At 45.0% G+C, this 17,757-nt stretch overlaps 1 protein-coding gene across 6 annotated transcripts in view; it reads left to right on the top strand.

The window, feature by feature from the left end:
* SPEN (spen family transcriptional repressor) overlaps window positions 1-17,757 on the top strand; it is a 392,229-nt gene that overhangs the window by 207,048 nt on the left and 167,424 nt on the right. The window lies entirely within an intron of this gene.

Raw genomic sequence — 17,757 nt, 5'->3', positions numbered from 1 at the left:
CAAAGCAAGTTTCTAACCCCTGACATCAGCCTGGAACCGCGAACCCTGCACACCCTGCACCCGCCAAGCCTGGCCCCCTGGCGACTGTGACCCCGAATCCAACACCCAAGGACCCACCTCGACGCTCATGACGACGCCTGCAGCCTCAGAACCAGGTACCCCCCCAACCGCGATCAACAGAGGGTACGATTTCCCGGCATCAAAAGGCACCCCTGCGCCCTGCAGCCCCCCGTGCCATACTCCTGGGTACCTACCTATCCTCCAACTACCCAACTTACCTCTCGAAGTGGTGGTGGCACCTGAAGAATCTTCGTCTTCGAGCTTGCTGCCTTTGTTCGACCTTGAGCTTTCCCATTGAAATCCATTGTGTGCCTGAAGGCTCAAAAGCACCCTACACCCAGCCACCTGAGTGGCCCTGGCAGTGCAACTTCTACTCCTACATACTTTCCCATTTTCCCTGAGCAAGAGGCCAGGAGCTCAGCTCCCACAGCCGCGTGGCCTGCTATTCAGCAGCCACCAACCAAGGCCCCCCTGCCTCCCATAGGATAACATTGGGCCTAACTCACTCTGCACCCGGCTGCCCCTGTGCCGCTGAGGGTGTATCAACTGTACTTACCTAACCCTGGGAGACCCCTGAGTCTATGCTCAGAACCTTAACTCTGCCAGTCGAGTACTTACCCAAATGCCGATAACTCACTTTTCTTCCATAGGGTAACATTGACTGGTTTTCTCTGAAGTGTGGAGTTTCTAAACTTTAAAATATTCACCTAAAATCAACTGAGTAACGAAAACGGAAATACTCACCTGCTATTAGGAGAGATACCAGTGCTGGATCTTGGTGCCCAGCACTGACCCTGTAAAGTACTCACAACCGTACTTGCCTCTAACTCCATTTTCTCCCATAGGAAATCATTGACTGTTTTTCTGTGAAATTTCTTCTAAGTGTCGATTTTGCAAACTTATACGCCTGTATAGCTTAAACGCAGTTTCTCAACTGCTTACAGGTGGTACACTAGTGCTGGATCTAGGATCCAACACTGACCTAGAAAAGTAACCATAACCCCACTTACCTGCTAAGTGAATTTCCTCCCATAGGATAACATTGGTAATTTGATTAGAAAAAGTTTCTGTCAACTTTTAAAATAGCAAAATATTGTTTAAAAATCACAACAGTAACTTAACCGAATATGGCAGCCATGTACTATGTACAAAAACGGTGGGACACATTCTCTACAACTGTCGCACCTCTCACAGACCATTTGGCGTTGGGCGATACATCATAAAATTAATCTCCAGGCATTCACAGCCAGTTTGCCGACCTCCTCAGCAGGATGCAGCAGCAAGTCCACGAATGGAACTTCATGCCCAGGTTTTCCTTCCATACTACCAAAAATTGGGATTTCCCCACATAGACCTCTTTGCCACAGCAGAGCACTCAAAATGCCCTGACTTCCCCTCCAGATTCCCACACCATCTATCCAAAGGCAATGCCTTATGGATCAATTGGTCTGGGATATTTCAGGAATTGATGGACGGTGCACCAGAATGAAGTCAAAGTAGGTCCGGGTATATTCCAAAATATAGATTTGTTTATTTAAGACTTTTAAAATTGAGATTTGAACATCAGCCAACGCGTTTCGTTCCAAAGGGAATTCGTCAGGGCTGAAAAAGATATACACATAAAAAACAAACTAAATACACCATACAAAACATTATATACATAAATATAGACCATGTACATACACGTATATCCACTTACAACATATACATTAATAACATACAACGGCTAGCTAGAATTATAAGAAAATATATTCTAAGCAAGAGGCCTCATCCAAGAACATAATCGACAACAATATTCATTAAAAACAATACTGTAGGTAACTGAAGAAAAAGGGGACAGAAGGAGAAAAAAGAAGAAAAAATGATAAAAGGAAACAGAATGAGAGTCCATCTATTATTCTTAAACAATTCTGAAGGCAAAAAACCATTATAAAGTTGGTGAGAACGCAAAAAATCACACTACACAAAATGTGTCTAGCAGGAATAATCAACAAAATCCAGCCTGATCAGATCTAAAGAACATCGCATCAAAAAACATAATATACAAAGGAAAATAGAAATTCCATAATGCATCCAAAAAAATCCAAAAGAGCACAAAAACAAGAAAATTTAGAAAGAAATGGACTACATCTCCATTTGGTGTCAAAAATATGTCAAAAGGAACAAAGATATACCATAAAGCCAACTAGAACTCTCACCACAAGTATCCATATCGAGTATTAATCAAACAATTTTTGGGGGTTCCGCACGAGTTGTTAAGTGTTAATCAAGTTACTTTAACTAATCGGATTCTGGGTAAGAGAATCGTGCAAGAATCTAATAGATCACTGCACTATCAGCCATAAAAATAATCATCCAACCCACCTGCTTATGGAAAAATCAATTGACAATGCAATTCCTATATCAAATGTTCTTCCAAAGCCTAGTAAAGGTCATATGTTAGTGTGAGACTTACCAAAAGTCATATGGTTTCAACGTCCCACTGAATTCCAATTTCGTCACTTCTAGTAGTAAAATAAAAACCAGGTCCTAACCGCAAAGTAAATATCCAAAATTAGACCATGTCGTCAGTATCTTACCCATATTGACTCGCGCTACTATAGAGAATTAACTATATCCTAAAATAGCCTTAATTATTGATGATCTTCATCCTAGCCAGAGATCTTAATTTCAATACAAGAATAGGCAAGAACGCGTAAAAACATAGTCTTACCTTCGTATTCCATAATCAAAAACTCATCTGAACATAAGGAAGTCCAAGTATTAAGAAATTGCCAAAAAGGTCCTAGAAAAGATACAAATTTATATAAGTCCCCCCCTTATTTCCAAAGCGACAAAGACTATATATATATATATATATATATATATATATATATATATCTCATTACCGGAATGATCAAACTGCACAAAGTTATAGATGCAAACCTCCTATTAATAAGACATTAGCAAGTCAATCAAAAAAAAAAACGAGATTCAATAATTAATGTAATCTGATCATATGTGAAAGCTTTCACCTCCCCAGATGTTTTAATTGGCTCATAACCATCACGTACATCTCATCACGTCAGTATTCCACACACGCTCAACCCAATAGTTGTTCTTAATCGGCAAGTTAGGGTCCCCATTGTTAACATCATATACTTGGGGCAGCACGCTATGAGTGAGTTGTTGCCAATTCCCACCCATCTTATGCTACTAACGCAATGGCCGCATTCCTGTCAATACTCGCGTTCACTCGGATTGATAACTTCAAAAAGCAACGCGTATGCCAGCTACCAGCCCCGTATTACGCATGAGACCCATTATTAAAACACGCTATAAGTGAGTTATAGCAAGCTCCCACCCATCTTTTACTACTAACGCAATGGCCACATTCCTGTCAATACTCTCGTTCACTCGGATTGATAACTTCAAAAAGCAACTCGTATGCCCGTTACCAACCCCGTATTACGCATGAGGCCCATTTTTAAAAACCTCACGACCTCTTTCCTTGTCAATGTTGACATAAGCACGATTCTTCCCGTAATTTGAATATTAGTGAGACGCGCCATGTTGTGACGGGCTTAAATACCAACATCCGGTCATATGATGCGCCTCACGTGACCATCACCTTTATTGTGCTAGTATTGCTGGCATACACTTGGGCCATATTGAATTTCTAACTCTCATAAAGAGACTACCACCGAGTCATATTAAGCAACGTGTTACAGAGTAAAAAACACAAAATTCAACAATATCGACTACCTAACCGAGAAGTAATAAGATATATTCATTTGTCAACTCTGTATTTCTATAATCGCGCACAGTCAAGTTGTTCCAAGTTAAATACATCCGCGCTTAGTTTATGGTTTGGAAACATATTCTTGTCGTGTTCGTTTTACTGGCACACACGGGAGCCATATTGACTTGCTAGTTCTTGCTAAAAGCCTACCACCAAATCATTATGAATGACGCATTAAAAGGAAAGAGAAACCCATAATGTTCAACAATATCAATCATTAATATTAAGGATTTTTTATATATGTTAATTTGTCGATTTTATTATAGTGCTCATTCGGGTTATTCCCAATTAGAACTACCCCCACCATAATTTTTATTTTATATTTAGAAACATATTGAAACACATTAATAATAGGTAGATATTCGTACTTGCGGGCGCCCTGTTAAGCCAGAGTTTCTCAATACATAGAACCACTATACTTAAAAGAATATCGCCCAAGGTAGTAGCCTAGCAACCATCCTAAAGGAGCAAACCAGCATATATTTCCCTAAGTATCGTAAGGGGTTATCACCAAAACCAGAACCATATCTAAGACGGTATTTCTTAATACAAATACCTAACCTATAAAATAATTAAGGAAAAATCTGAAAAAATATGTATTGGGACTCTGCCATATTTCCGGACAATTGGATAAAGTCTCTAGTCAGTTCTCCAGGGGACTAAACAAGAAAATAACAATGTAGGGAAGAAAAAAGATGGGGAGAACACCCCAAGGTGTAAAGGAGGTAAACATGAATTAATGAGAACAAACCATACTAAACACGTAAAATTCCCATTTGATACATATTTTGTCGTATTGTTCTCAATAACATTACATTTATCCAACGTATAATACCGTTGCTGGAACGTAAACATATTTGTACCCAGTACATAGATGCAGGATATTAATACAGTCACTTGAACGTCATCATAATTGTATACAGCACGTAGATACAGGATGTTATTAAACCCCTCAAAATAGAGGGAATATTTAGGATATGTCTATAAAAAGTATCTACAAAAAATAGTGCATTTCCCTATCTGTATTATGTCCCAGATGGGTAGCCCTAAGGTGGCAAATCCATTTTGACTCCATCTATCTAAGTAACAGGTCCCTGTTACCTCCTTTTTTTGCACTGGCATAGGATCTATTGCATGGAACCAAAAGGACAAATCGTCCGGATGTTCTCTAGAGTAGTGATTTGTGATAGGGTAGCTATCATCCTTATAATTTATGGCCCGTCGATGATCCTGTATTCTCAGTTTAAGACAGCGAGTAGTACTGCCAATATAGATGGTACCACATCTGCACCCCAAAATATAGACCACATGAGTCGTATTAGTGTAGAAAGTGATCTATACTATATCTTTTTGATGTATTATAACAAAAGTGGAGGGTCTTATTTCTACCAAAAGGACATACAATACATGATCCACATACATAAAATCCCTTTGGTTTTGCCAGTAACCAAGTCGGAGTTGGTTTCGGTGTGGTTACATAACTAGGACAAAGTTTTTTAGAGATACCCCCCCCCTTCCTATATGTAATAGATGGTTTATCCTCAATCGAGTCCTTAAGACCCGGGGTATCTTTCAAGATATGCCAACGTTTGCGAAAGATGTTGAAAATGGCACCACTATGTACTGTATATTGGGTTATGAATCGTGCTTTTGGTTTAGTTTTAACAGAAGTAGGTTTGTCCTTTAATGTATCACTTCTATTCAGATTACAAGCTCTGTGTTCCGCCTTATCGAGGACACTCTGTGCATACCTTCTCTTAGCGACTCTATTCTTCACCTCTTTGATGTTAGTATGAAAATTGTCATCTTCACTACACGTCCGCCTGACCCTTGTCATCTCACCAAAGGGTATGTTGTTTTTTACTGAGCTGGGATGTGCGCTCGTGGCATGTAATAAAGAATTACATGTCTCTTTCCTAAAGAGTGTACTTTATATCTAACCCTGTTGAATATAAAATTGTATGTCAAGGAAGTTTATACGTTTCCTGTCATACGTCATTGTGAATTTTACATTATAGATGTTATCATTTAAGAAAGACACATATTGATGCAGATGTTCCACTGCGCCGCACCACAAACAAATCACATCATCAATGTACCTCCCCCAGAACACAACGTAATTGGTCCAGGGGGAGGCACCTCTGCCCCAAGCATGATCCCTCTCAAACCACCCCATAAAGAGGCATGCATAAGAGGGAGCAAACTTGGAGCCCATTGCAGTACCATGCATCTGCTGAAACCAGCAGTTGTCAAAAAGAAAGACAATGTTTGACAAAATAATGTCAATCATGGTGACAATCATTTCATTGTAATTAAACAGTCGCATCCTCCTTATCCAGAAAAGATTGGACTTCTTTTATCCCAAAGTTCTTATCTATACACGTGTAGAGACTCTCTACATCGAGGGTAAAAAACAAGGTCTTCAGACCACTCAAAATCCTTAAACTTCATAAGAAGGTCTTTGCTGTCCCTAATATACGAGGGTAGGTTAGGGGCATGCTTCTGAAGTCTCAAGTCCACATACTGGGACAATTTTTCAGTTGGCAATTCAACGCCAGAAATGATAGGTCTACCCGGGGGGAACTGCCCGCCCTTGTGTATCTTTGGTAAAATGTAGATACACGGAAAGGACGGACAGTCCACCCATAGGTATCTGCACTCATCCTCTGTTAGGAGGCCAATTTCCCTCCATTCCGTTAACCTAGCATTGATCATGATGGTTATGATTGGAACAGGGCTGGTCCTAATTTCACAGTAATATTACTTGTCACTAAGTTGTCTTGAGATTTCCTGTGTGTAGTCCGTGTGGTTCATTATGACCACATTCTCCCCCTTGTCAGCCTCTCTAATTACAATGTTACGGTCCATTCAGTCTTTGAAGGGCCCTCCTTTCGGAAGCTATGATGTTATGGGGAGTTTTAGTAGTAAATCTGTTAGGAGTTTCCAATTTGTATAGATCTGGTCTGGCATATTTACTTACGCTTTTCCGCCTCACCCTCATCTTCCATTTCTGGTTCGGAAACTCAGACAGACATCACCCAAACTAATTCTAGTGGCTCCCACAGGTGATGGTCAACCGTGGTTCACCACGCTACTAGAACAGTCAGTGGTTCCACACCAAAATGTTACACCTCACTTCCAACCTTCTCACATAGAACCATGGAGAAATCAGACATCCAACCCCCAAGGTGCTCAACCCAGTGATTTGGCTCCTGAAGTCAGAGTGGATACCTAAATCTACCACCAGATTGAATGAAAAGTCTTAAAGAAGCAAAGAAACCTACCACTAGAGCATATTATACAGCAAAGTGGAAAAGGTTTGTTATATACTCTAATAACACAATTGATCTGTTAGATTCATCTATACAAAATAGTATTTGTTATCCTTTGCATTTACAGCGAGTTGGCGTAGCGTACACATCAATTCAACTACACCTTGCTGCAGTAGCTGCTTATCTGCAGAACAGACCTTTATCATTATTCACAGTTCCAGTAATTAAAGCTTTTATGGAAGGTCTTAAAAGAACAATACCACCCAGGGTACCACCTGCACTTGTCTGGAACCTTAACATTGTCCTCACAAGGCTTATGGGTCAACCTCTTGAGCCATTGGATAATTGCCCATTACAATTTGTCATAGAATGTTGTCTTTCTAATTGCTATCACTTCATTAAGACGTGTTGGTGAGTTACAGGCATTCACCTTAGAAGAACTCTTCTTCCAACTTCATAAAGATAGTGGTTCTTCGTACAAACCCTAAATTCCTTCCAAAAGTGGTTAATATGAAAAGCAGAAACTAATCAGTTGAGCTACCTGTGTCAGTAGCAGAAAGAGCTTTGGACACATTGGATGTTACAAGAGCAGTATTATACCTTGTTGTTGAATTTGCTCTACCTTGTAAAGGAAATCCTATCTCAAAATCCGGTATTTCTAGATGGATTGTTAGATGTATTCAAACTGGTTACATTAAAGCTAATAGAACTTTAACTGTATTTTCTTAGCGGACAGTCTACTCACAAGATAGAAGCATGTATGGCTCTATTATTCAACATTCCCCTAGCTGACATTCGTAATGCAGCTACATGGTCTACACCACACTCATTTACAAAACATTATTGTGTGGATGTATTGGCATGTCAACAAGCTACTGTAGGACAAGCAGTAATAAAAAATATTTTTCAAACAACTGCAACACCTACTGGTTAGCCACCGCAATGGGAGAATACTGCTATACAAACAGTACAAAGCATGTGTATCTTCAGCACATTTGCCTCGAACGGTTTGTTACTTACCCTGTAAGCATCTGTTCTTGGCATGTAAAACTGTAGATTCACATCGCCCTCCCTCCTCCCCGGACACTTGGGATTGTTGCAGTTCTTATTCTCATTACATACGCATGGACATCTCTGTTCCACACTTACTCCATTCTCGCCCTCTTGTGGGAAAACAATCGAACAATAGTCAATGCCCATGCGCACTATCACCGAAAGAAGTAGTCTCCTTGCCTTGTGTGAGAAAGTGCCCTCTTTCTTGCATGGTATGCCCCCACTTTTTGCTAAATTGCTGAATGTACTTTGACTGAGTGTACCCTGGACTCCTGCCAATCAGGTGCCCAGGGCCTATGTTCCTTAAACACTCAAACTCCAAATTGGCAAACCCTGGCCACATGTCAGCCCCTAGTAAATGGTACCCTAGGTACCCAGGGCCTTGTGACCAGGGAAGGCCCCCAAGGGCTGCAGCACTCATTGTGCCACCCTTAGGGGCCCTGTACCCTTACACACACACACACTGCCTTTGCAGGCTGAGTGTCTGGGTGCAGGACAAAATGAAGAGTCGACATGGCACACATCCCTGTGTGCCATGCCCAACACCCACACTGCCAAGGCATATGTCAGTCACCCCTCTGGCTGGGTGCCTTATGCCCATGGTGTGTGCACAGGAGCCCTGTGCCCCTACAGTACCCCGGTCCATTCCTGGGCACTGTAAGTGCAGTGCTGCCATTTAAGAGTACATGGTGCTGAGAGCTCGTCAAACACGAGCTCCACAGCACCATAATGGCAACACTAAAGACTGGGAAGTTTGGTATCAAACTTCTCAGCACATTAAACCCACACTGATGCCAGTGTAGGATTTAATGTACCAAGCACCCCAGAGGGCATCTTAGAGATGCCCCCTTACAACTAACCTACAATCCACGTCTGCTCTGAGGCTGCCCAGGCTGCCACACAGCAGACACGTTGCTGGACCCCTGGGTGGGAGAGCCCCTGCTCTCCCGGGCCTGCAACAATGCACATCCTGGGTGAGGTGAGAAATCTCCTCCCCCAGGATGAGCAAAGGGAAGCTTCAAAGGCCTGCCGCCTCTAGGAGTTTCCCCAGGCCACTGCAACCCCTCACTCTGGCGGGAAGCTTGGCCGGAAACCCCATACAAGGACAGGGGATGTGCCAGCCTGCCCACCCCACCCCTCAGGTGGGGGAGGCGAGGTGAAGCACATCTCCGGGCTCTCGCCATCTTGAAGTTGGGAGGCCCTACCCTATCAGGATTAGGCTACTGCCCCCCTCCCACAGGAGAGGGGCAGGATAGGGGGTGTACCCACCCCAGGACAAGGACCCATTGGTCCCTGACCTTCACCTACCTGTAACGCCCCTAAATCTAGTATTTAGGGGCACTCAACCTTCCTTCCCCAGATTCCAGATTCCGAAACTACAAGAAGAGCGAGAAGAAAAGAAGACCTGCCCTGCAGCTGCAAAGGAGAGGGAGACACCAACTGCTTTGGCCCCAGCCCTACCGGCCTGTCGACCTCGGACTTGCTCCTACTCCAAACCCGGCATCTCTTGTGGCCAGCAACCTCAGAAACCCCGGAGGACCTGGCTACCTTTGAACTCTAATCCCCTGGGACTCCCATGAGTAGAGACTCTACTCAGAACCCCTGGCAGCAGCCCGGAACCGCGATCCCAGCCCACTCTGCACCCGCCAAGCCTGGCCGGTGCCGGAGTGAACTAAACCCACGAGGACGACCCCACGGCGACTGTGACCCCGAGTCCGGCACCCAAGGACCCCCCTCAACTATCCTGAAGAAGCTTGCAGCCTCCGAACAGAGTGCCACCCCAACCGCGATCAACAAGAGGGTAAGATTTCCGACATCAAAAGGCACCCCTGCACCCGGCGCCCCACGGCCCTCTGTGCCCAATCCCGGGGTACCTACCTATCCTCCAACTACCCAACTTACCCCTCGAAGTGGTGGTGGCACCCGAAGAGTCCTCGTCCCCGAGCCTGCAGTCTTTTTCCAAACCGGAGATTTCCCATAGAAATCAATAGAGCGCCCGACGGCTCAAAAGCACCCTGCAGCCAGCCGCCCGAGTGGCCCTGGCAGTGAAAACTCTACTCTAACCTACTTCCCCACTTGCCCGGAGTAAGTGACCAGGAGCCCAGCTCCCACAGCCGCGTGGCTTGCCAGACAGCAGCCACCAACCAAGGCCCCCCTATCCCTCATAGGATAACATTGGGCCTAACTCTCTCTGCACCCTGCCGTCCTGAAACGTCTGAGGGTGAACTGTCTGTACTTACCTGACACTGGGGGACCCCTGAGTCTATGCCCAGAACTTCAACTCTGCCAGTCGAATACTTACCCTTAAACCGCTAACTTCATTTTCCTCATAGGGTAACATTGACTTGCTTTTTCTTGGAAAATCTTCTAAGTGTGAACTTTTCAAAACTCAAAATATTCACCAAAAATCAGCCGAGTGCTAAAAACGAATTTACTCACCTGCTCTTAGGTGAACTCCCAGTGCTGGATCTTGGTGCCCAGCACTGACTCTGAAAAGTACCCACAACTATACTTACCTTTAACTCCTTTTTCTTCCATAGGAAACCATTGACTGCTTTTCTGTGAAATTTCTTCTAAGTGTTGATTTCTGCAATTTCTAAATATTCCTCAAAAATCGTATAACATCTGAAAACGTAATTACTTACCTGTTTTGGATAAATGTCCCAGTACTGAGTCTATACACCCAGTACTGGATTACAAAAGTAACGATAACCTACTGTACCTGTAACCTACATTTCCTTCCATAGGGAATCATTGATTGTTTGCTCTGAAATATTTTCTAAGTGCCCACTTTTGAAATAGCTAAATATTAGTTAAAAATCATTACAGTACCAAAGTCGACTTTTAACAGCTGATTCTGAGAACTGACCCAGGACTGGATCTAGGATCCAAGCCTGGAATTACAAAAGTAATCTACAAAGTAATCTGTTGCATATAATCTGAATTTATCATTGAGCTCAATGTATTGTGTTTAGAAATAGAGTTGCCTACTGCAACTATTTATAACTGTTTACTAAAAAGTCAATTGCATATACAAAAGTATTTTTATGAAACATCTCCTGTCGAGAAAGTATATTTTAATTCCAAGTGTTGGTTCTAAAATAAAACAAGCATATATTTTTTTATATACAAACCATTGGCCCAGAGTTCAGTTATTGAGTTTGTGGAACTATTTGCTGACTGAGTGTGTACAACAAATGCTTTACACGTCCTCTGATATTGCCTTACTGCTCGACCAGGCTACCACTTTGGAGAGTAAGGTTATATCTAACTTTAACCTCTGTTAAACCCTTGGGGTCTGTGGACTCTGTACACCCTGTACCTATTAAGGAACAGTATATACAGAGCCACTTTCTCACACCTTGTGACTGGAAAATACGTCTTCGCAGAAAAACAACTTACAAACATCCGGACACAACTCTAGATGGCAGGAGTATGCAAAGGATGTGAATCTACAGCTATACATGCCAAGAACAGATGCTTACAGGGTAAGTAGAATCATTTCTAATTCTCATTTGTATAGGAGCACCATTCTTATCTTAATGTTTTTAGTTTCCAGTACTTTTCCGTACGAAAATTCTGCTAGATTTTAATGAACTGATTTGGAAAAAAAGAGAGACACAGAAGGTGATGGGAGGAATCCTTGCAGTAAGTCCAGCCACTAGCAGTTGCTCAGGGCAGCATTCCAACCCATTGTTCTTTAGTCCACCATTCCACCGCAGATTGTACCCTGCCATATGCAAATCAATCTCGACCTTACTCCAGTAGGAGCAGTCTAGCCTCAAGTAGCCAAGGAAATGCCCAGTCATGGTTCCTGTGCTCAGTGCTACTGGAACCAAGATACATCTGACTGATAGGCCCCAGAGAGGGCAAAACAGGTCTTTGCTTGTGTTCCAGTTCAGAGAGGACTTGACTGATCGCTTCAATCTGGGCTGTAGCTGTTGGAGCTGGGTGAAAGCTAATGTGCTTATGGCGGGGTCTAACCAGATGGGGCAGTGATGGGTTGGAATGCTACCCGAGGGAGTACCAGTGGTTAGACAAATTGCAAGCATTTCTTCCAACACCTTTAGGTCTGATTTGAAAAAAACCTTTTTCTTCGCAAAGACATGTTTTTCTTTTTTCAGTAATTTTTTAATTGAAAATATGTTCAGAATGTATTCTGGTTAATGCACGTGCAGATAATCGGATTATGAATTCAGAGAAGGCTATCCATGGTGGAGAACTAGGAGTTCGAGGCATATGAGCTGCAGATTACTCACTTTTGCATAGATCGCCATCTTATGTTGGGCCCGGATGTTTGAAGTTTGTTTTTCCTCTTGGAAAGTCTTTGGAAGTCACGAGGTCGGTGACTCCTCCTTTGGAACGTATTGCACATGGGCTTCGGCTCCATCCTCAGATTGTTTTTTTCCGCCATCGGGCTCGGATGTGATCTTCGCGCTCCGGTTCCGAACAGCTTCCAGTTAGACGATCGACGCGCAATCCTCACCCCAATCGCTGTATTGTTTCGATCACGATCTCTTCAATCAACGCGCCTTCTCATCGACACAAACCTTCGGTTCCAGTCGTCGACGGCGGCCTTCGGGCCTACCCAGGCTCCGGTCCCGGCTCATGGAAAGAACTCCATTTAAAAAGTGCCCTCAATGTGGGTCCAAATTTCCCCACACCGATCTTCATGAGGTATGCAACCTTTGCCTCTCCCCAGAACAAGAGGCTCGAGACTGTCCGGCCTGTAAGTCTTTCCGATCCAAAAAGACTATTCGGGACCGAAGAGCCAGAAGAAACATGGCACACTCCTCGACGTCCATTCCAGTCGACATCTTCGGAGACAACATCGACGATCTGGAACATCATCGTAACGAAGAGGACCTCGTCAGCGCTTCCGAGGCCGACGAGTCAGATGTGGAGGACATCACCCCGGCGCAGAGAGTCGTGAGTACCAATCTACCCCCTCCCACATCCGCGCCCACACCCAAAAAGGCTTCGGCCACGCCTTAGCCTCCGGGCCTAGGCAAGACCAGAGACATTGCTTCACACACCCCACCTTCGGGCCCGGTGAAGAAGCTCGGGCTCGAGCCAGCCTGCCAGCAGTGCAGAGAAACACACTTTGGCAACGAAAAAGAAGACGGCCTCCACCTCAACACCGAGCTCCGCACCGAAACCCTCGGGGTCGAAACCCAGCCCTTCGGCACCGACGCCATCTTCGGTCACCGACATTTCCAAGCCGAAGCACATCTCGGCACCGACCAAGAGACCGGAGGGTCCCAAGCCGGGTTCTTAACATCAAACCGGCACGGAAAAACCTAAAAAATCATCGGCCCCAACGCCTTCGGCGCCGACGGACCAAATTACCTCAACTGAGTTTTTTACACTGGATCCCTTGCAAAAAACTCTTACCAAGGATCCAAAAACTGGACATTTGACGCTCTCTACTAAGAAGAGACATTTGGAGAAGCCTGCTCCGTCTCCACCTCCAAAGAGGAAGGACTCTGCTGCCTCTCCATTCAGAATACCTTCCCCTCCTCCTTCTCCTCCTTCCCCCCCCCCCCCCCTCCACCCTCTCCACCCCCACCTCATCGTTCTCCTACTCCGTCTCAAGACGATGATGATCATGGGGACCCATATTATGATACAGGGGATGTGCCACAAGACCCCACCCCTACAGGATCTCCAGATCCATGGGACGATTACCATATACCAGATATCCCCAACGTCCCACAAGACGATATTTACCCTTCTAGACCATCTCCACCTGAAGATTCACTAGGGTTTAACCATCTTCTGCAAAGAGCAGCACATTATCATGGGGTGGACCTGCATAATGACCCTATGGAGGAAGATTTCCTCCTAGACACATTCAATACTACACAGAGGTCCACCTCCATACTGCCCATGCTCAAAGGGGTGGTAAAGCATGCGGCATAAGTTTTTAAAGACCCAGTTAGAGCCAGGGTCCTTAACCCACGTATCGAAAAGAAGTACAAATCTGCTCCCTCAGATCCCTCTTACATTAGAGGACCAGCGCCACTAGATTCCTTAGTGGTCTCTACGGCACGTAAAAGGGCAAACTCACAAGGCGATGCACCACCACCTGACAAGGAATCAAAACTGCTAGATGCTTCAGGCAAACGCACAGCATCCCAGGCCGCCAACATATGGCGTATAGCAAACACTCAGACACTGCTGGCCAGATATGACCGGGCTCATTATGACGAATTAGAGAGCATAATGCAACATCTCCCTGAAATATAAAAGTAAAGCCAACGAGTTGATTCAAGATGGTAAAACAATCACAAACATCTCTATACGTTGTGCCCTAGACACAGCAGACACAGCCTCCAGGGCCATTAACACCAGCGTCCTTCTCCGTCGTCATGCTGGGTTAAGGGTATCTGGCTTTAAACCAGAAGTACAAGCCTCTATCCTTAACCATCCCTTTGACCAGGAACATCTATTCGGGCCAAAGGTGGACTAGGCCTTAGAAAAGATGAAAAAGGACACTGATACCGCAAAATCCATGGGGGCCTTACAGTCTCACCCGCCCAGACGCTCCTTTCGCCACTCATCCTTTCGGAGTGCATCCAGAGGCTACTCCTCAGACTCCGTGTCCACATCGTACAAGTCCCCTACTCAGACCACCTTTACAAAAGGTTGCCAAAGAGGCGGCTACAGGTGTAACAACAACAAGGGCAGAGGCAAAACAAACAACGCCCGTTCTGCCACACCTACCCAATGACTTCCCCCTGCTCCCCCCAGACCATTCTACTCCAGTCGGGGGCAGACTCACAAATTTCCTTCATGTCTGGGAGACCATCACCTCAGACAAATGGGTGACCCAAATAATTCGGTCAGGATACTGCCTGGAATTAACATCTACCCCGCCCAAACATTCCTCCCAGGCAACGCCCAATGTCACAAGAACATTCCACATTGCTAAAGCAGAAGGTAATCTCCCTCCTACAAAAACAGGCAATAGAACACGTTCCTGTCAATCAACAAAATTTGGGGGTTTACTCCCTATATTTTCTAATACCAAAAAGGGACGAGACTCTACGACTTATTCTAGATCTCCGGCCCCTAAACACATACATACACTCAGACCACTTTCACATGGTAACTCTTCAGCAGGTACTTCCGCTCCTCTCCCAGAACGACTTTCTCACCACACTGGACTTGAAAGACGCATACTTCCACATTCCAGTACACCATGCTCACAGAAAATACCTCAGATTTGTAGTGGACGGACAACACTACCAATTCAAAGGTCTCCCGTTCGGAGTCACAACAGCACCACGGGTATTCACCAAGTGCCTAGCGGTGGTAGCGGCACACCTCAGAAGACAGCACATTCCCGTCTTCCCATACTTGGACGATTGGCTGATAAAAGCCACTTCATACAACCAATGTGTACACCACACCGCCACCACAATCCAACTACTTCACCAACTAGGCTTCACGGTGAACCACCAAAAGTCCCAGCTAACACCATCCCGCATAAAACAATACCTCGGTGCCACCATAGACACCTCAAAAGCAATAGCCTACCCCAATCTGGCCAGGATTGCAAGCATTCAGGTTTTGCGACAAAAATTCGTACTTCAACACTCCCTTCCAGCACGAGTGTTTATGCAACTGATAGGAATGATGGCCTCTTGCATTTTCATAGTGCCTCACGCAAGACTCCAGATGCGTCCACTCCAAGAGTGCTTAGCGCGCCAATGGAGCCAGGCCCAGGGGCAACTGACAGATCTGGTGTTGGTAGACGGTCGCACCCATCGCTCTCTGCAGTGGTGGAACACCACAAACCTTTCCAAAGGTCGACCGTTCCTGGACCCGGTTCCCCAAATAATACTAACTGACGCATCGCTCTCCGGCTGGGGAGCTCATCTATTACACCTCACAGTGCAGGGCACATGGACGCCGCAACAAAAGTTACTCCATATCAACCATCTGGAGTTACTAGCAATCTTTCTAGCCCTGAAATCCTTTCAACCACGGATTTCAGGCAAGGCAGTCCTCATTCTCACAGACAACATGACTGCCATGTATTGTATTCAAAAACAAGGCGGCACACACTCTCCACAGCTCTCAATTAGCACAGAGCATATGGAGATGGGCAATTCCCCCAAAAATCTTTCTCCTAGCTCAACATGTCCCAGGAGTCCAAAACACCGTGGTAGATCTGCTCAGCAGACACACAACAGATCCGCGAGTGGGAACTTCACCCACAGGTTCTTCATCCGTTCTTTCAAATGTGGGGGCATCCACAGATAGACCTCTTCGCCACCCACGAAAAAACAAAATGCCCAAGCTTTGCCGCCAGATACCCATACCCATTGTCCAAAGGAAATGCGATATGGATGAACTGGTCAGGCAAATTTGCGTACGCTTTTCCGCCTCTCCCACTCATTCCATTAGTGGTGCGAAAGCTACGACAGCACTCCCTCACACTGATCCTAGTAGCTCCAACGTGGGCCAGACAACCGTGGTACACCACGCTGCTGGAACTCTCGGTAGTACGACACCAAAAGCTACACCTCTCACCATGCCTCCTAACCCAGAACCATGGAGAGATCAGGCACCCAGACCCAGCTCAGCTCAACCTTGCGATCTGGCTCATGAAATCCTAGAATTCGGGTACCTAAACCTTCCCCCTGACTGTATGAACGTCATCAGAGAAGCTAGACGCCCTACCACTAGAGCCTGCTACGCTGCCAAGTGGAAAAGATTTGTTGTTTATTGCCATAACACAATCAATCCTCTAGACGTGTCTATACAACACATCATATGCTATTTACTCCACCTACAAAGGTTTAATCTAGCCTATACCTCCATTCGGCTACACCTCGCAGCAATTGCAGCTTACTTACAAAAACAGACAGCACCTATCACTTTTCAGAGTACCTTCCATTAAAGCCTTCATGTAAGGCCTCAAAAGAATAATTCCCCCCAGAGTACCACCCTCACCTGTGTGGAACTTAAATATCGTGCTCACAAGGCTGATGGGGCCTCCATTCGAACCTTTGCATAAATGCGAGCTGCAATTCCTCACATGGAAAACCGCTTTCCTGGTAGCCATCACTTCCCTTAGAAGGGTCAGTGAGATACAAGCACTTACCATACAAGAACCTTTTCTTCAAATGCACCAGAACAAGGTTGTTCTCCGTACCAACCCAGAATTCCTACCTAAAGTCATTTCCCCTTTTCACCTAAACCAATCTGTAGAATTACCAGTATTTTTCTCGCAACCTCAGACCGTTGCAGAAAGGGCTCTGCACACGCTAGATGTCAAACAAGCCTAACTTTACTATATCCAAAGAACACAACCTTTCAGAAAGACCAAACAACTGTTTCTCTTTCTCTCCACCACACAAAGGCAACCCCAGCTCAAAATCGGGGATAGCTAGGTGGATTGTAAAATGCATCCAGATTTGCTACCACAAAGCAAAACAAACGCTTTCCGTTCCCCCTAAAGCCCATTCTACACGGAAGATGGGGGCTTCCATGGCTTCTATAGGGAAAATCCCACTAGATGATATCTGCAAAGCAGCTACATGGTCAACACCGCACACTTTCACTAAACACTATTGTGTA

This window comes from Triturus cristatus, chromosome 1_2 (assembly GCF_964204655.1).
Source record: "Triturus cristatus chromosome 1_2, aTriCri1.1, whole genome shotgun sequence".
NCBI classification, from domain to species: Eukaryota; Metazoa; Chordata; class Amphibia; order Caudata; family Salamandridae; genus Triturus; species Triturus cristatus.
The sequence above is the reverse complement of the archived record's forward strand: the minus strand, read 5'-3'. Positions and strand labels throughout refer to the sequence as shown.